The 14,756-nt window shown below is 30.6% G+C and overlaps 1 long non-coding RNA gene across 1 annotated transcript; it reads left to right on the forward strand.

Moving 5' to 3' along the window:
- Window positions 1-629: 629 nt before the first annotated feature.
- LOC128995199 (uncharacterized) lies at window positions 630-6,806 on the forward strand. Its single transcript, XR_008490957.1, has 5 exons — window positions 630-689; window positions 2,664-2,713; window positions 3,466-3,646; window positions 4,371-4,423; window positions 6,464-6,806. It is a non-coding gene; the product is annotated as an uncharacterized LOC128995199 (long non-coding RNA).
- Window positions 6,807-14,756: the final 7,950 nt, after the last annotated feature.

Consider the following 14,756-nt stretch of genomic DNA (forward strand, 5'->3'; position numbering starts at 1 on the left):
TGAATTTACAGTATTTTATTTTTCTAAAACATTTAGTTTTTCTGTGAATATATTTAATATGTGGACTACTTGTTTTTATATCCATTCTGTGTACCGTTTGGAACATAAGATTCCTTAGTTTTTGGATTTATTTCCCATCTGGCAATTCCTTTTGCATGCTAATATTGTTATACTTGAATAGTTTGTTGTATACTAAAAATCTTGTCTGTAAAACCTGACTATGTCTATTGCATACATGCAAATAACAAATGATAATACAATGATGATTACTGATTAACGGCAATTGTCTTGATTTGAGTATGAACTTACTCTTTATTTTATGGCCTATATATTTTGATAGTAAAGTTTTAAAATCTTTCTATCCTCTGCCAATTAACTGTTAAGCTAATTCTTTTCAACCCAAAGTATTAATTCTCCTTATTTGCAGTTAGACTGTTGCTTATACATTTTTAAATTATTTTTTTAATTATCTGTTAAACATTAATTTACAGGTGAAGAATAACAAAACAGGCAGACCGTTTATTGGGAAATAACATGGTCAGCATTAAAGATGGTGTATTGTTCTGGACTAACCATATCAGTTAACATAAAGCAGTTTGTTTATCAAAGGTCAGCAGTTATGATGATAACGCTCACTCAGAACATTATCGCTGTATTTTAAAGCTGTTCATGAGACGTGTAACAATAAGGTAAGAACAAATCTGTTTCTTACATAAAATATACACACTTATCTGAAGCATAGTGTAATCTATTATTTGTCAAATTAGTTATTATGCATCATATTGACTTAAGTCTGGAGAAATAGAATCGTTGATTATTTTAAAATCTGAAGAAATGATCAAGTTGAAGAAAAGATTTTTGGGTTTAAATATTATTGATAATATAACCTCTCCTGTTGATCATGTTTCTGCAAAAATTAATTCAGGGGTATTCGTATTGAAAAATATCTCTTATCTTATCTATGTACATAGAAAACAATACACCATTCTATTGTGCATAGCCCCTTTCAATAATATTTATAATATATAACTAGAATATTATAACCTTAGAGAAAATAGAATTTAGAACTGTTATGGGACTAAATAGTAATGTAAGTGTAAAACTTCATTGTAAAAGTAAAAACATAACGATATTTGCCCAAAAATCTTTGAAATGGTTCTTACTGTTAAGAGAAATTATCCAGGTACACATGTCATACAATAACAGTCAAGCCAGTCACGGTCATATTTTGTTTCTTATGTACCCTATACAATTTAATTTTTCAACGCACTATGAGCCTGTAACAACTGTATACTAGGTTAAGAACAATAAACAATTCAATGCACTACAATATTTGCAAATGTTAAATAAAGATATTAAATTAAATGCAATTATATTGCTAACTGGTGAAAACCCCATTCTTGCCTGAACCATATGGTTAATATCTTGAGATACGCCATTCGATTAAGTTGTTTAAAGCCTTAATTTCCAACAACGTTGGTAACATCGTAAACAAACCAATTAAATAATTATTTTGTCCACGGTTACATGTATCTACGCTGTAGAAAGTGGACTTGAAATCTGTGTTCACACCTGGATAGGCGTACCTTTTAAAAGTTTAAATAGGTATTGACACAGGAGTCATCTAAATGTGCATGTGTATTTGTGGGTCTGAAACCCACTGTTGTGGACGATTGCGTTGAATGAGCATTTATGGGTTATCTCCACAAGCAATTTGAAACGGTGTTTACTTGGTTTGGAGAGCCATATTTTGCTTTGAATCGGGAGCATTATTTGTAACCATGTTATTTTTTGAAAGAATTAACCCAGACCACATCGATTTAAATCCTTTATGGCACGAAACTAACTATTATTTAACTCAATTTTATGTTTCTAAATGTACAATTACGAAACAAAGATGATAGGTGAAACAATTAGGAGTAATAATAGTTATCTAAGTAGTATTTGCACTCTATGTCAATGTTAAATGTTAATTTATGTTTGAGCTGTGCTTTTGTAATGTACATTTAATTCATCAAGTTGGATAGTGGTTCCTAATTACTGAATGTAGTTTACGTAATGCTATCCTGTTTGGGTAACTGTACCTAGGGTATAGCATCAAACAAATTAAATGCAATGATTAATAATAGTATTAACAAAAATGGTCTAGGAATGTTTAGCTATGCCTGTTGATCAGATAGGTACTGAAAAATAAGAGAGGACTAATGTTTTTAGAGGTATTTCTTATAATATGAAATCCCCCTATGTATATCTTTACGGTACATTTGTACTAATATCAACGAGAAAATATGCATTAACTTAGTTTTCATTAGTAATTAAATGTAGTTACGCATTTCAAACGAAATAAAAGCATAATTTAATTAAATTAATTGAAATGCACTCTTTGCTCACACAAACTGTATGTCATCTTGCCGGGTTCTATAACGGTAAAGCTTTTTATAACCAAACAGTTAATTATATCTCTGGGTTTTATTGCACCATTGCATCCATTCCAGGTGAATTGAATTGTCGTTTGACAATTCCGATAACACAATTTAACTCCATATATCCTGTCTTTATTTATTTATCTACTGTCTTAAAATAGAGATTTCTAAGAAAATCAATAACATTATTTTTTTATTTAGTAAAATATATTTTTTGACTAATTGAAAATGTTTTTTCAGATATGTTTGATGGATCGTATGCAATCAAAGGTTTCATACGTTACCCTTTCGTAAGTAAAATACAAGAAGAGTTTTTTACATGAACACTTTATGTATAGAGTCCGTAAAGTTATTTGTTAAACTTTGCTCTGTTCACCATTCTAGTTGGCGGTGGTCATCGTTTGATCGTGGTCAGCTTTACTGCCTGTTCCCAATATAGTTGGCCTAAATAGATTGCAAACATGACTTTAACTTCCCTTTGATCGCTCACTACTGAGTGTTCTCAATACAGTTGACCACCATTGGAAAAAATCTCAGTGTATATTGCTTGATCCTACATTGCCCGAATGATTCTACGATCCTAATGTTTGTTCCAAAAACACATTTCAGCGTTTTTTTTACGCTACACAATGTCATGAACAAAGCTGTTAAATGAGCTTTCAATCAAGCATGCTACAGATTGCAAACATAACTCATAGGTTTGCCGTAATGTTTATGTTTATATTTATTGTTTATGTAACCTTAACGGTTGTTAACTCGCAGATTGCTACAGTTGGCTGATATAAGAAAACACAGCTGCTTTCAAGTGTTAGTTCTTTATAAACTTACTACCTAGGTTTTGAGATTATACAGTATGTGGTTTATTTAGTTGAATGCAATAAGCGAGTGCAGCTTTTCCCTGGGTTTAGGACCACTGTGTTTTCATAATTTAGTTAGCTGCAATGAACAAGTGGTTCAACCTCTTGGTTTTAGAACCTCAGTGTTATTTGTTCAGAAGATTACAAACATAGATCGAATAATTTACTGTGTTTTCTTCATTCAGTTGGCTGCAATAAGCGAGTGCAGCTACCTTTCAGTAGGACAGAACGTATCACTACTAGTTTGTGTGATAACTTGGATGATAACGGCCCTTTATTATCGCCGCAAGCTTGGAAGACATCAGGAAGTGAGAAAACTTCAAAGGAGATACCCTACCTTACAGGTCACTCCTAAAACATAGGCTGGTACGTACAAGGGAAATGTACTAATAATCCTTAAATAGGAGAAAGCGTGTAACGATGAATTTAGAGCGCTCTTAACTGAATTAAAGATTCAATTTTTGAATAGAAACATGTTAATGCACTTAGCACGTAAAAAATATAATCTAAAAAGAGCATATTGTTTGTTATATTTATTCATTGTGCTCTTCAAAACAAATTAATTTGAAAAAGAAATCACTAAGAACTACCCTGAAGAAGTTAATACAGTCAGAACCCTTAGTTTTGTAGGTTAATAGACGTAATAAGCATTGATTTTGAATTGTACATAATAAATTTGAGTCTGGATTTCATAGTAGTTACACAGTAAAATATATAAACAGATAAACTAAATGTTCTGTTTAAACAACTTGATTTAATTGCACTGACAGAAAAGAGTTATAATAAGCACAGTATTTGTATAGTAAACACAATCTACATTAGTTTTATGTGGCAGTGGGGGAGGGGGGTTTTTATTTACTCAATTTCATGCATGCTTGGCAAATTGACAAATGAAAATGTCAATGTAAATGTTATTTCTAAAGAGACAAAAACATACAAGGATTAGTTAGATGTTTGCTTGTTTTGTTAGTAAGGCTTCCCACTGGTCACCGTCTGACTAATCAATCTGCAGAACTAATTTGACTTTAATTAAACCCTGATATTCCAACCAAAGGTATCACTCTGGGATCAAATTTGTACTTTGTTCTAGAAATGAGGATCGCACATCAATTGAAGTACAGGCCTGGACAAAACGTTCCATTTGTAAGTATGAATTTAGGATTTGCGTTATATCTTTGTCATACTTCCAGCAAAAACGTCTGTTTAAAATTAATTCATTTAATACGTTGCTTAGCTAAAGATGCCCCATTTCTCCTTGGGTGCAAAAATACGAGCAATCAGCTGTATTCAAGGACATCCATCATTTTTATGGGGTCTCACTTACGGGAGGTATTAAAGAGGCATCGATGACATCATAGTTTAGTTCAAAACTCCTCCGTGAACAGCGCTGCAGTAAAGGGCACTTTTTCTATAATGAAGGTTTACCAATAAAACATAGTTCTGTTCATAAAATAAAAAAATATGCCTCTAATTCAATTTTTGTATTTTATTATTATAAAATTAAACTGTCATAACCTAACCAAACTAACCAAACTTGATGATAATGAAAAAATCTAATTAAGGTTTACTGATCGAAAAAATAGTTCTGCTCATAAAATATAAAATAGTCCAAATTAAGATAAAAACATCATATCGTATTGTTTTAAATCTTCTTCTATTTACTATCATGTGACATTATATATTCCACTAAAATATACTAATTTATCGAATTTTATACAAATGAAAAAAAAATCCGGGTACTCAAATATGTAGTTTTGTTGATGGAGTAATACATAAAGTGCTTTTAAATAACAGTAACATCAGCTTGAATGTAATATGGTAATAAGAAAGATATCGATTTGGTTACTAATTTCATGGGGTAAACAGTGTACGAAATTTACGTTTAGTAAATTAAAGAGCAAAATAGTCCATTGTGTCCATATATACAGGTTGAATAAAAAGTCAAGACCCCCCTTCTAATATTTATCCAAGTAAATATATAGAGATATCCTTTTGGTGGTCGAGCAATCTTAGCAGGAAGTTTCATGTTATCATTTTGAAATTTTTGAGTGTCCCCCCAAAAAGGGGGAATTGGGGGGCAACTCAAATATTTTAAATGTAAACCCCCTTCAAGTGACACCTCATTTTGAAGTGTTTACAAAAACTTAAAGAATGGTGAAAACTACAGGTCGCTATCCCTTCTCTATCCAAAATGGTAGCCCGTCAAATGTTGTGGAAAATCAATGGTAAAATTGTTAATATTGGTTGTCATTTTGGATAGAGAAGAGATAGCAAGCTCTGGTTTTCACCATTCTATAAGTTTGTTTAAACACTACAAAATGAGGTGTCACTTGATAGGGTTTTCTATTGAAACATTTTTAGTTGTACCCCGAATCCCCCCTTTTGGGGGACACTCAAAAATTTTAAATGTAAATCCCCTTCAAGTGACACCTCATTTTGAAGTGTTTACAAAAACTTAAATATGGTGAAAACCAGAGCTCGCTATCTCTTCTCTATCCAAAATGACAACCAATATTAACAATTTTACCGTTGATTTTCCACAACATTTGACGGGCTATCATTTTTGATAGAGAAGAGATAGCGACCTCTAGTTTCACCATTCTTTAAGTTTTTGTAAACACTTCAAAATGAGGTGTCACTTGAAGGGGGTTTACATTTAAAATATTTGAGTTGCCCCCCAAATCCCCCCTTTTGGGGGGACACTCAAAAATTTCAAAATGATCAAATGAAACTTCCTGCTAAGATTGCTCGACCACCAAAAGGATATCTCTGTATATTTACTTGGAAAAATATTAGAGGGGGGGTCTTGACTTTTTATTCACCCTGTATAGTTCATTACACTGACAGGAAGAGTATTTAGGACCCTCGCTAGTTTTATGCTTGACCTCATGTTGAATAGTCATTTTAGTCCTTTGTTGATGATAATATCAAAGTATCCAAATAAATAATAGTATAGTATTATATACTATTATTTATAGGACACGAGTACAACGAAATTAGTGCAGAAACTGTATTGCCATTATTGAGTGCCATTGCAATATGAGACAATTGATTTTAAGAAGGTAACAAAAAAAGTATTTTAATAATTGAATATTTGAAATAAACGTAGTAGGAGTTGAATAATGACGAAACTAATGTTTTTACATATAAATTCAAACTCAGTGGCATTTTCTGTTTCTACAGTTGGTAACAGTAGCTAGAGGAGGATATTTAGAGGTTGGTTTCTGGAACTGTCTGATCTACGGGCTGATCGCGTGGTCTCTCACTTCCTACTACTACGAGAAGAAACTTGAGGATGAAGAGGAGAAGAGGAAATGGCACAAACGATATCCTGGCTTAGACAAGGACATTATCTACTGATTGTGTGAATAGTTTGACTGTTGCATGAAAGAGTCTTCACAGCTAAACGCTTGATTTGAAGTTGTAAATATTAAATAGTGTGGTGTGGTAAATATCATGACACTATTACTTTGGTATTATACCAACCACACCTAAATTGGTTACCCATGTGTTTAGGTTAGGTTATCTTATGGTTATCTTATCCTAACCTAACTTAACCTAGGTGTGGTTGGTAATCTAACCCAATTTAACTGTGGTCGGTATAATACCAAAGTACCAATAGTGTGATGTTGTTATAGGTTTTAAATGCATTATTTTGATAAATATCTACACGCTAATGGAAATACCCGTAGTAAATTTACCTTATATAATTTTACGTGTAAGTTAATCAAACCTAACCTAACATTACCCAAAGTGAATTTTCATAAGCTAAACTAACCTAATTTCAAGGTTAATGTTAATTAATTTTAAGATTTTACTGTTTCACTCTTGGTATTTAATAACTAATGTACTAAGACAACCCTAACCTTACTTAGCCTATTTTGACTCAAATTAATAGTCTAATGTAACATACCCGTCCAAAAGGAGAATGTAATTGGGGTTATTTCAGCACTTTTGGCTTTTTTTAGGGTTAAGGTAGGTAGTTAAAATAAACTGTGTTAATGTTTAATGTTTAGGCTAAACATCGCAAACCCATATCCAGTTTATGTCTTTTAATTTTAACGTTGAAACTTTACCCATGGGAAATGAATTTAAAAATCAGTCATAGATGTTTGCAACACGAACACAATGCTATTCGTTAATAGCAACAGAGGTATTGCAAAAACAAGATTGAAACAGTGTATTAATTTCATTGATCAACGATATAGTTTCAACCAAAACGTCCCAACAAATGTTGAAACAAAACCAAACTATTTGTTTCCGACCCAAAAAAAGCAAACTAGTTAGATGATAAAGGTTACTTCTATTTTGGAAAATTTTTTTAAGGATTTAGTTTTGTTGTAATGCAATTGATGTGTAGTAATAATTTGTAACTAGCTTGTAATATTAAAATTCATTTTGAATATTCCAAATATGTATTCAAGTCGTTTCACCCAAACTTAAATGTGGTTAATTTAGCTATTACCCCGTAAAAATTGCTAATCAATTATGTAGTTTAGTTTATCGATGATTCAAGTTTTATAGAAAATCACAAAGTTATAGAAAAAAATTATTTTTGTTTGAGACTATTTTCCTTAGGTTACAGATTATTGTGTCATTTTTGTTTCAATTTTAAGCAAAAGCGTTTTCGTGTTTAGGCGTGAAATATCATGTTAATGTATCTTAAATATCGAATTACTGTATTAATCATAAAGATCAAACAAATATTCATAATTAAATTTCCAAACAGTTTTTTGACTTGCAAAAGTAAATAAAAGGTCAAATTCCACAGAGATTGACATTAGAATTCCCGTTCCAATCGAAGTACAAAGTAAATGGACTCTAACCTGTGAAGCCACTGTGCAAAGAGTAAAGTTTGTTCGAACCAGATCAGAGAGATAAATAGAACCATTATGCCGGGGCTTCCATCACAAAAATAAAATGTTTGATGACGGTTAATAAATCATAGATGTTTTTCATTGTTTAAAAAGTGTGTTTGCTGGTTGGGACGAAAAGATTTTTTAACAATTTTACGTGTTTAAGTTTTGGTTTGGATTCTATCAAATGGAGATTACAAAAAAATGCTATCGGTATTTTTTTTTTATTCTTGACTGATTTTCCCAGTTATATATTTCCTTATGAACTATTGTTGGCTTAAAAATACAATTACCAACTAGAGAAAAATTAAACTATACTTTTGGGGTTTGTAAAAAACAGGTTCAAATGTTATAAGTTTTTCGGTTCCAATAACAGCTCAGTTGTAAATATCGTGGTCAAAATGGATAGCCTACTTAATTACTAAGTATTAAACTAATTTATTCACTCTAAAATAATGCATTTCTATTCTTAAGTTGTTGTTAAACTAAATAAATTTAAAATATAAACCACTTGGATTTTAAGAATCCACAAAAAGAGAGGCTACAAAAGTAAAAAAAAAAACTTTCACTATTTTAGTGCTACGTAGGTCCCGTCACATTCAATTACTTTGACATTAGTTGAGATGTAATGTTAATTTTAACATTTTTTTTTATTTGTTATTATATATAACCTCGTTGGACATTTAATAAACTCATAAATATATAAAAATGAAAACGGATACACAACAGTTATTCTGTTTCCACATTTATATGACAGGAGAAAATAATAAAACAAAAAGGTATTTTAGCAGTCAAACGAAACACAAAAGAGGCGTCCGTAAAGATATTTTATTTTGTTGAAACCTGTAACAAACCAGGCGTTATGTCTTTGTCAGATTGTTTACGCTTTGGATAAAATATCTCTGAGTCTTCTTTGTTGTTTTATTTAACTGTTAAAATGTGATTTTCTATTGTACTCTACTTCCTGAACATGCCTGCAGTTAAAATAGACATATATTTGCTGTTTACTCATTAGTATATTAAAATGCATACAGTAGTTACAATTTATTTAGCATAGAAAGTTATTTTATTGATGAAGCAATTTTACAGCTGGTTGGATTTTAAAATAGGTAACAAAACCAACCCCAACCGTACAACAAAGATTTATTTAAATCATTCTGCTTTAAGGTACCTAATAGGCTACTTCTTAAAATGCATGACCTAGCAGTTAAGTAGTTTTTGTACTCACCTTAAAAATAGTCACCGTTTTGATCCTGAGAAAAGTCATAGAGAAGTTTCAACGGTTTAAAACTGGACCTATCTGACTTTAATCATTCTGTTTTTAAAATGGCCCTGCCTAAGATTTAGCTAGTCTTCGTCAGTAACATAACCGTACAAATAATCCCATTCATTTCATATACAGCAGAATAGATATAACACTTGAAATACGTAAGAAAAGCCACCATTTTAGTCAAAGTAATTAATATTTATAAAAAAATTAAAGTAAATATTGGGCTTAATTAATAAGAAATTTGAAAGAAATGTAATCATTTACATCATTGTTAAGCCACTTAAGATAATTCATGTGCCACATCTTTCGAAACTGATTCTTGATTTTCAAAATTTACTGTTTCCAACTCAAAGTGAAGAAAGACAATTTCTTTCAGATTCAATTAACAACTTCTTTTAGCAGCTGCCACCATCCATTAGAAGATGAAGCAAAAACTGCGACGTTAAAAATTTGAAAGAAGGTATTTCATTTTGATATTTAAGTGGCTTGTGCAAATGCTATTGATAAATAACTAATGTTCATTGATATTCAAAATGGAACTATGAACCATAAGCTACATTGAACTCAGAATTTAAAGATATGTACAAATGGATTTAATTAACTGTAAAAATTATCTCCACAGAAGGCAAGCATTCGAACCACTCGGCATCCACAATTATTTGGCTATTTAATTTACAAAATATTATTCTGCTTATACGTAATGGGGTTTACTTACTGCTAACCTTAATACTAAGGCTGGCTTAGACTAATAAGATATGTGCAACAACTCTAAATCCTTTAAATAGTGTGTATGTTCCACTAAAGCTAACCCAAGATCAGGGAGCAGAGTTGTAAGACTAAACCTAATGGGGCAACTTAGGTTTAAAGCTACATACAAATCTTAAAGGCAAGAGTAGTACACTTGATCTTCATAATAATTTTTGTTTATGCTATATAAAAATAACGATAAATATTTTTAATTTACTGTTATCTATTTAAAATGTTTTTAAATTGCTCAATCCATAGTGAACCTACCTAATATAGGTCAAAGCTAATAAAAAAATCGTTTTAGTAGAATTTTTTCATTTTATATTTCAAAACTACAAATTTATTTTGTAAAAAATAAGTGCCTTTAGTCCTTTGTGTGTGTTTTTAAGGTTAGAACGAAATTTAGACCTCAAGGTTTTGTCACCTCGAGTCAAGTTCAAAAATAATGTTTATTACTACATTGGATTAGGTGACAGAACGAACATTGTATTAATATTCTCTACGATACAATGGAATCGAGAATGTTTATGTTTATTTTGTTGTTTGCTCCTGTATCAATTAGCTAATGCTCTACGCTCTATTTTGAGCAGGATGAGTCGTGGTTATTTGAAAAGGGTACATTTAATCTGAAGTTAAATATAAAAAATAGTATCAATATAAATAGCAAATAGACAAAAGCATTTTATTTGTTCTTGGAAATATGATACACAGATTGATTAACATCTGACGTTAATGCTTGTTAAAAGTGTTGAATTAATAAGTTGCATGAGACTTTTTTTGATTAATTGAAATACTAAATATAAACGTCTCGAAAAAAATCGTGTAGATAATGTGTATATGTGGTATTAGCAAGTATTGTCAACATTATTCTGTTATTAAACCCAATTTGTAAGGTTATGAGTTAATGTCTTAATTATTATTTTCCTATTAATACATTTTATCTCATTCACGTGAGTCTAGTACAATTATAATTTTCGTCAATACATCATTATAATTAATTGTATGTGTAGTGGGTTAAACGTAAATCAAAATTAAAGTATTTTAATAAGTAAATTCTCAACATCATGAGCAAAAGAATACACTCATAAATTAGTTGATGTCTGAGATAAATAAAATGACTAATTGCCAACTATTTATGCTGGTTAATTTTGAATATTACCAAAAGGGACTCATTTGTTTAACATATTTTTATATTAAAAAAAACCTAGTTAATCATAGAAGGATATCTCCTGTTTAAGAGAGAATTAAAAACAGTTTTATGCCATAAGTTACAGTAAAATAACAAATGAAATTTTCTTTTAAAACATGAAGTTTTAAAAGTACAATCGAATGACTTGTTTTTCTATAACTCACGACGAAAATGTAGCAAAATATGTAGCATGAGATGAAAATATATAAAATATCAAGAGTCTGACATGCATAAATCCATCAAGCGAAAGCAAGGCTGCTCTTCACTAACATCCATTGATTTTGAATTTAAAACATTCAAATGTAAAACATTGGCTTTTGCTTTGACACGAGATGTTACATTATATTCAGTTCATTAAAATGGAAAAAAACTCCTTCTACTTATTTTGCTTCGAGAAATAGGCTCATAGTTTTATAAAAACACCATTACGATTGTTTAAATTTATGTTCACAGAAAAAGGTTTTTATTCGTTTCCTTATATTTAACTATATCTGATATCTACATAGTACTAAGACTTCTTACTGGTAATGAAACATCATAAAATATTAAACTTACTGTTTTATACAAATCCACAATGTTTGGAGAGGTACCTGAAAAAAACAACGGTTTCAGCATATTTTTCAGTAATCTAACAACAAGATGAAGCCATATTGTAAACAGTTCATAATTCATTATATGACTGGGTCTTAGCTTCTAGTAAAGGTACACTTTGCATAGTAAATATGGTAACAAGTATTTTAATGTGGATACTTTACCCAGAAGTTGATAATAGTCTTCAAAAGCGATATAAATGTTAATGCAAACGGTTAAAGCAAAAACAATAGATTGTCTGTGGTTAAACCGATCAGTTTGAATGTAAAGTGGACGAATTTACTCCACCAATAGAAAGTAAAGTTTGTTGAAAGAGTTTCGATAACAATGGAAATACAGTGGAACTGCTGTAGTTGTACTTTTAAAACTAAAAAAAAGTGGTCTTACATGGGAATTTATTTGATTAATAATTAGGGTTTGCTAAGCTCACAACAAATTGTAACCTTGATCATGACAAGGTTCATATCTAAACGAGGTCTAGTGACGGCATTTAATTATTGATTTTCACCAACAAATTCCGTTAGAAACTTAGATTGCAGCCCAATGTAGTAAAAGCTAGACGGCATTTAGGGATGTTTCGGTTAAAATATGATCAAAGACCGAAAAAAAAGAATTTTATCTCATCACATAGTATAACATCTCCATACTATATTATAAAGTAATAAGCCACTTTCCGAAGTTCAACTGCTGCTAAGTGAATGACACCTTTGATTTTACTACAAATTTGATTATTTTTTAAATTAGAGATTCAAATTTATATTGCCTGAACAGTATTGTTTATTCTTTTGTGGCTTATAAGATCTTAAAAATGTTTGTATTCTACTACAGTATGAGACGCCAGAATAGTGAAAGTATAATGTTTTGTTCCTGATTTATTATCTAGGGTTGGCAAAGAACCGCAACGTTTGGCAATCTTGAAGAAATATGGGCCTGGGGCTGGTCTTGGCTTCTTTGGTGAATGTTATGTTTTTATTGCGAGATTATCTAGGGTAAAGCCTTCCCTGTGAATAATAGATCAATTTGTGTATTTTTTTTAGTTCACTACCATAGTAACAGTTGAATATTATGAGACAGTTTACTAGTGCTTTGTAATCATGCCAGTAATTAGAAGTTTTTTGTTTTGTTTTTTACTATGTATCAAAGTTTCTGTTTCTTTCTTATTACAGTATAAAACGACTCACTCCCATGCACGGGTTCTCCCATGTGGGATTAATTTCGTATATTTTTTAAGATATTCAGTTGTATCTCTATTGTAATATATATTTTGTAATAACTGTAAACAATCCTTATTTTAAACGAAAAAACAGAAATTTCGATTTAATTTTTTATTTGATTTGATTTAATAGTTATTTCAAATTGATAACCTTTCTGTAATAATGGTCACATATTACGGTACTTTCTTGTTAAAGGGAACATTCATTATTATCGATGATTTTTTTCTCGATGTATCGATATTAACAAATTGAAACATATCAGCTGACAACTACGATAAATATTGTTCAGTATCAACATACAATAATGAAATGAAACTGTCCTAAAAAAAAAACCTAACATAACTAACCAAACTTGCTGTGTAACATTCCATGTTTAACTTGCCTTTTCTGTTATCAAAAGGAATTTTTAAATAGTACAGCAAGTTTGGTTGGTTATGTTAGGTTGGCTTAGAACAGTTTCATTTCTTAATCCATATAATAGACTATTTTAGCCTAAACAAGATCAGTTGTCAATATGTAATGTATCGATAAACAAAAATATCGATATATCGAACAAACCATCGATAATAATGAATGTTCCCTTTAACAGGAAAGTACCCATATTACAATATGTCTTGAACAATTGAAAAGTGCGAGTAGACTTCTCATCTTAATGTAAAATCTTAAGCCTACTTTAATATGCATCTGATTTGGTTACCTTTAAGTTTGCCTAGTTTTTTTGCGGAGGACCAGAATCCGTGCATATATACTGTATTTTTCATATTTTTTCAAGTTGGTAAAATTAATGAGATAACTAGCATCCAAAGGGAAAGTTATAAGGAAGTTTGTTTGATCTAAAAACCAACATATCTAACAAAGGTTTAATTATGGCACTATAATCTGTGTATAAACCTTTTCCTCTCATTATGAAACTGGTGTAGACTGAATGAAATGGAAACATCACAATGTTTGGGCCAAATATTCCCCCAGATGATAACAAAACAATAATTAAAATCCCTTAAACCATGCCAAACAGTCTATGATTTGCTACTTTACATGCAAATCGCCCATTTATCACTATTCCGTGGTGCATATGCGCTAACCATATCAAATAATAAAGTAAATAAGCACAGGAGGTGCAAAGTAAACAAAATAAAGTCATGTATAAAATAGTATAAAATTTATGGAGGAAAATTTAGTTACTACACGAGTCCACAATAGTATTGAGTAAGTGATGTATCACTCACCAGAAAATGCAAAATGCCAGCTAAGGTAAAGATAATTAATTAATTAAAGCTTATTTGCAACTTAATAAAATGTTGATCAAACACTATATGACCTTACCGATTGGCTGCATTTTTTTTATATGTCCTACACCCATACGAATGAATATATCGATCGATACATCGATTATTTCATTGGATATATGAAGTCTGGTTAGTTAGATAGACTAACCAAATGAAATAATCGATATATCGAATAATCTATATTTCGAGATTGTTCATTCGCATGAGTGTAGGACAGATAGTAAAGTGTAGCCCATAGATTCTGAGGAACACTTTTTATTGTAAATGTTATGTGAATTAAAAATTAAAATATTTTTTAAGCTGCTATTTAAATAGTTATCACT

The sequence above is a fragment of the Macrosteles quadrilineatus genome, unplaced genomic scaffold (assembly GCF_028750875.1).
Source record: "Macrosteles quadrilineatus isolate MER2022 unplaced genomic scaffold, UCM_ALF_1.0 Scaffold_5__1_contigs__length_97177068, whole genome shotgun sequence".
In the NCBI taxonomy this organism is placed as follows: domain Eukaryota; kingdom Metazoa; phylum Arthropoda; class Insecta; order Hemiptera; family Cicadellidae; genus Macrosteles; species Macrosteles quadrilineatus.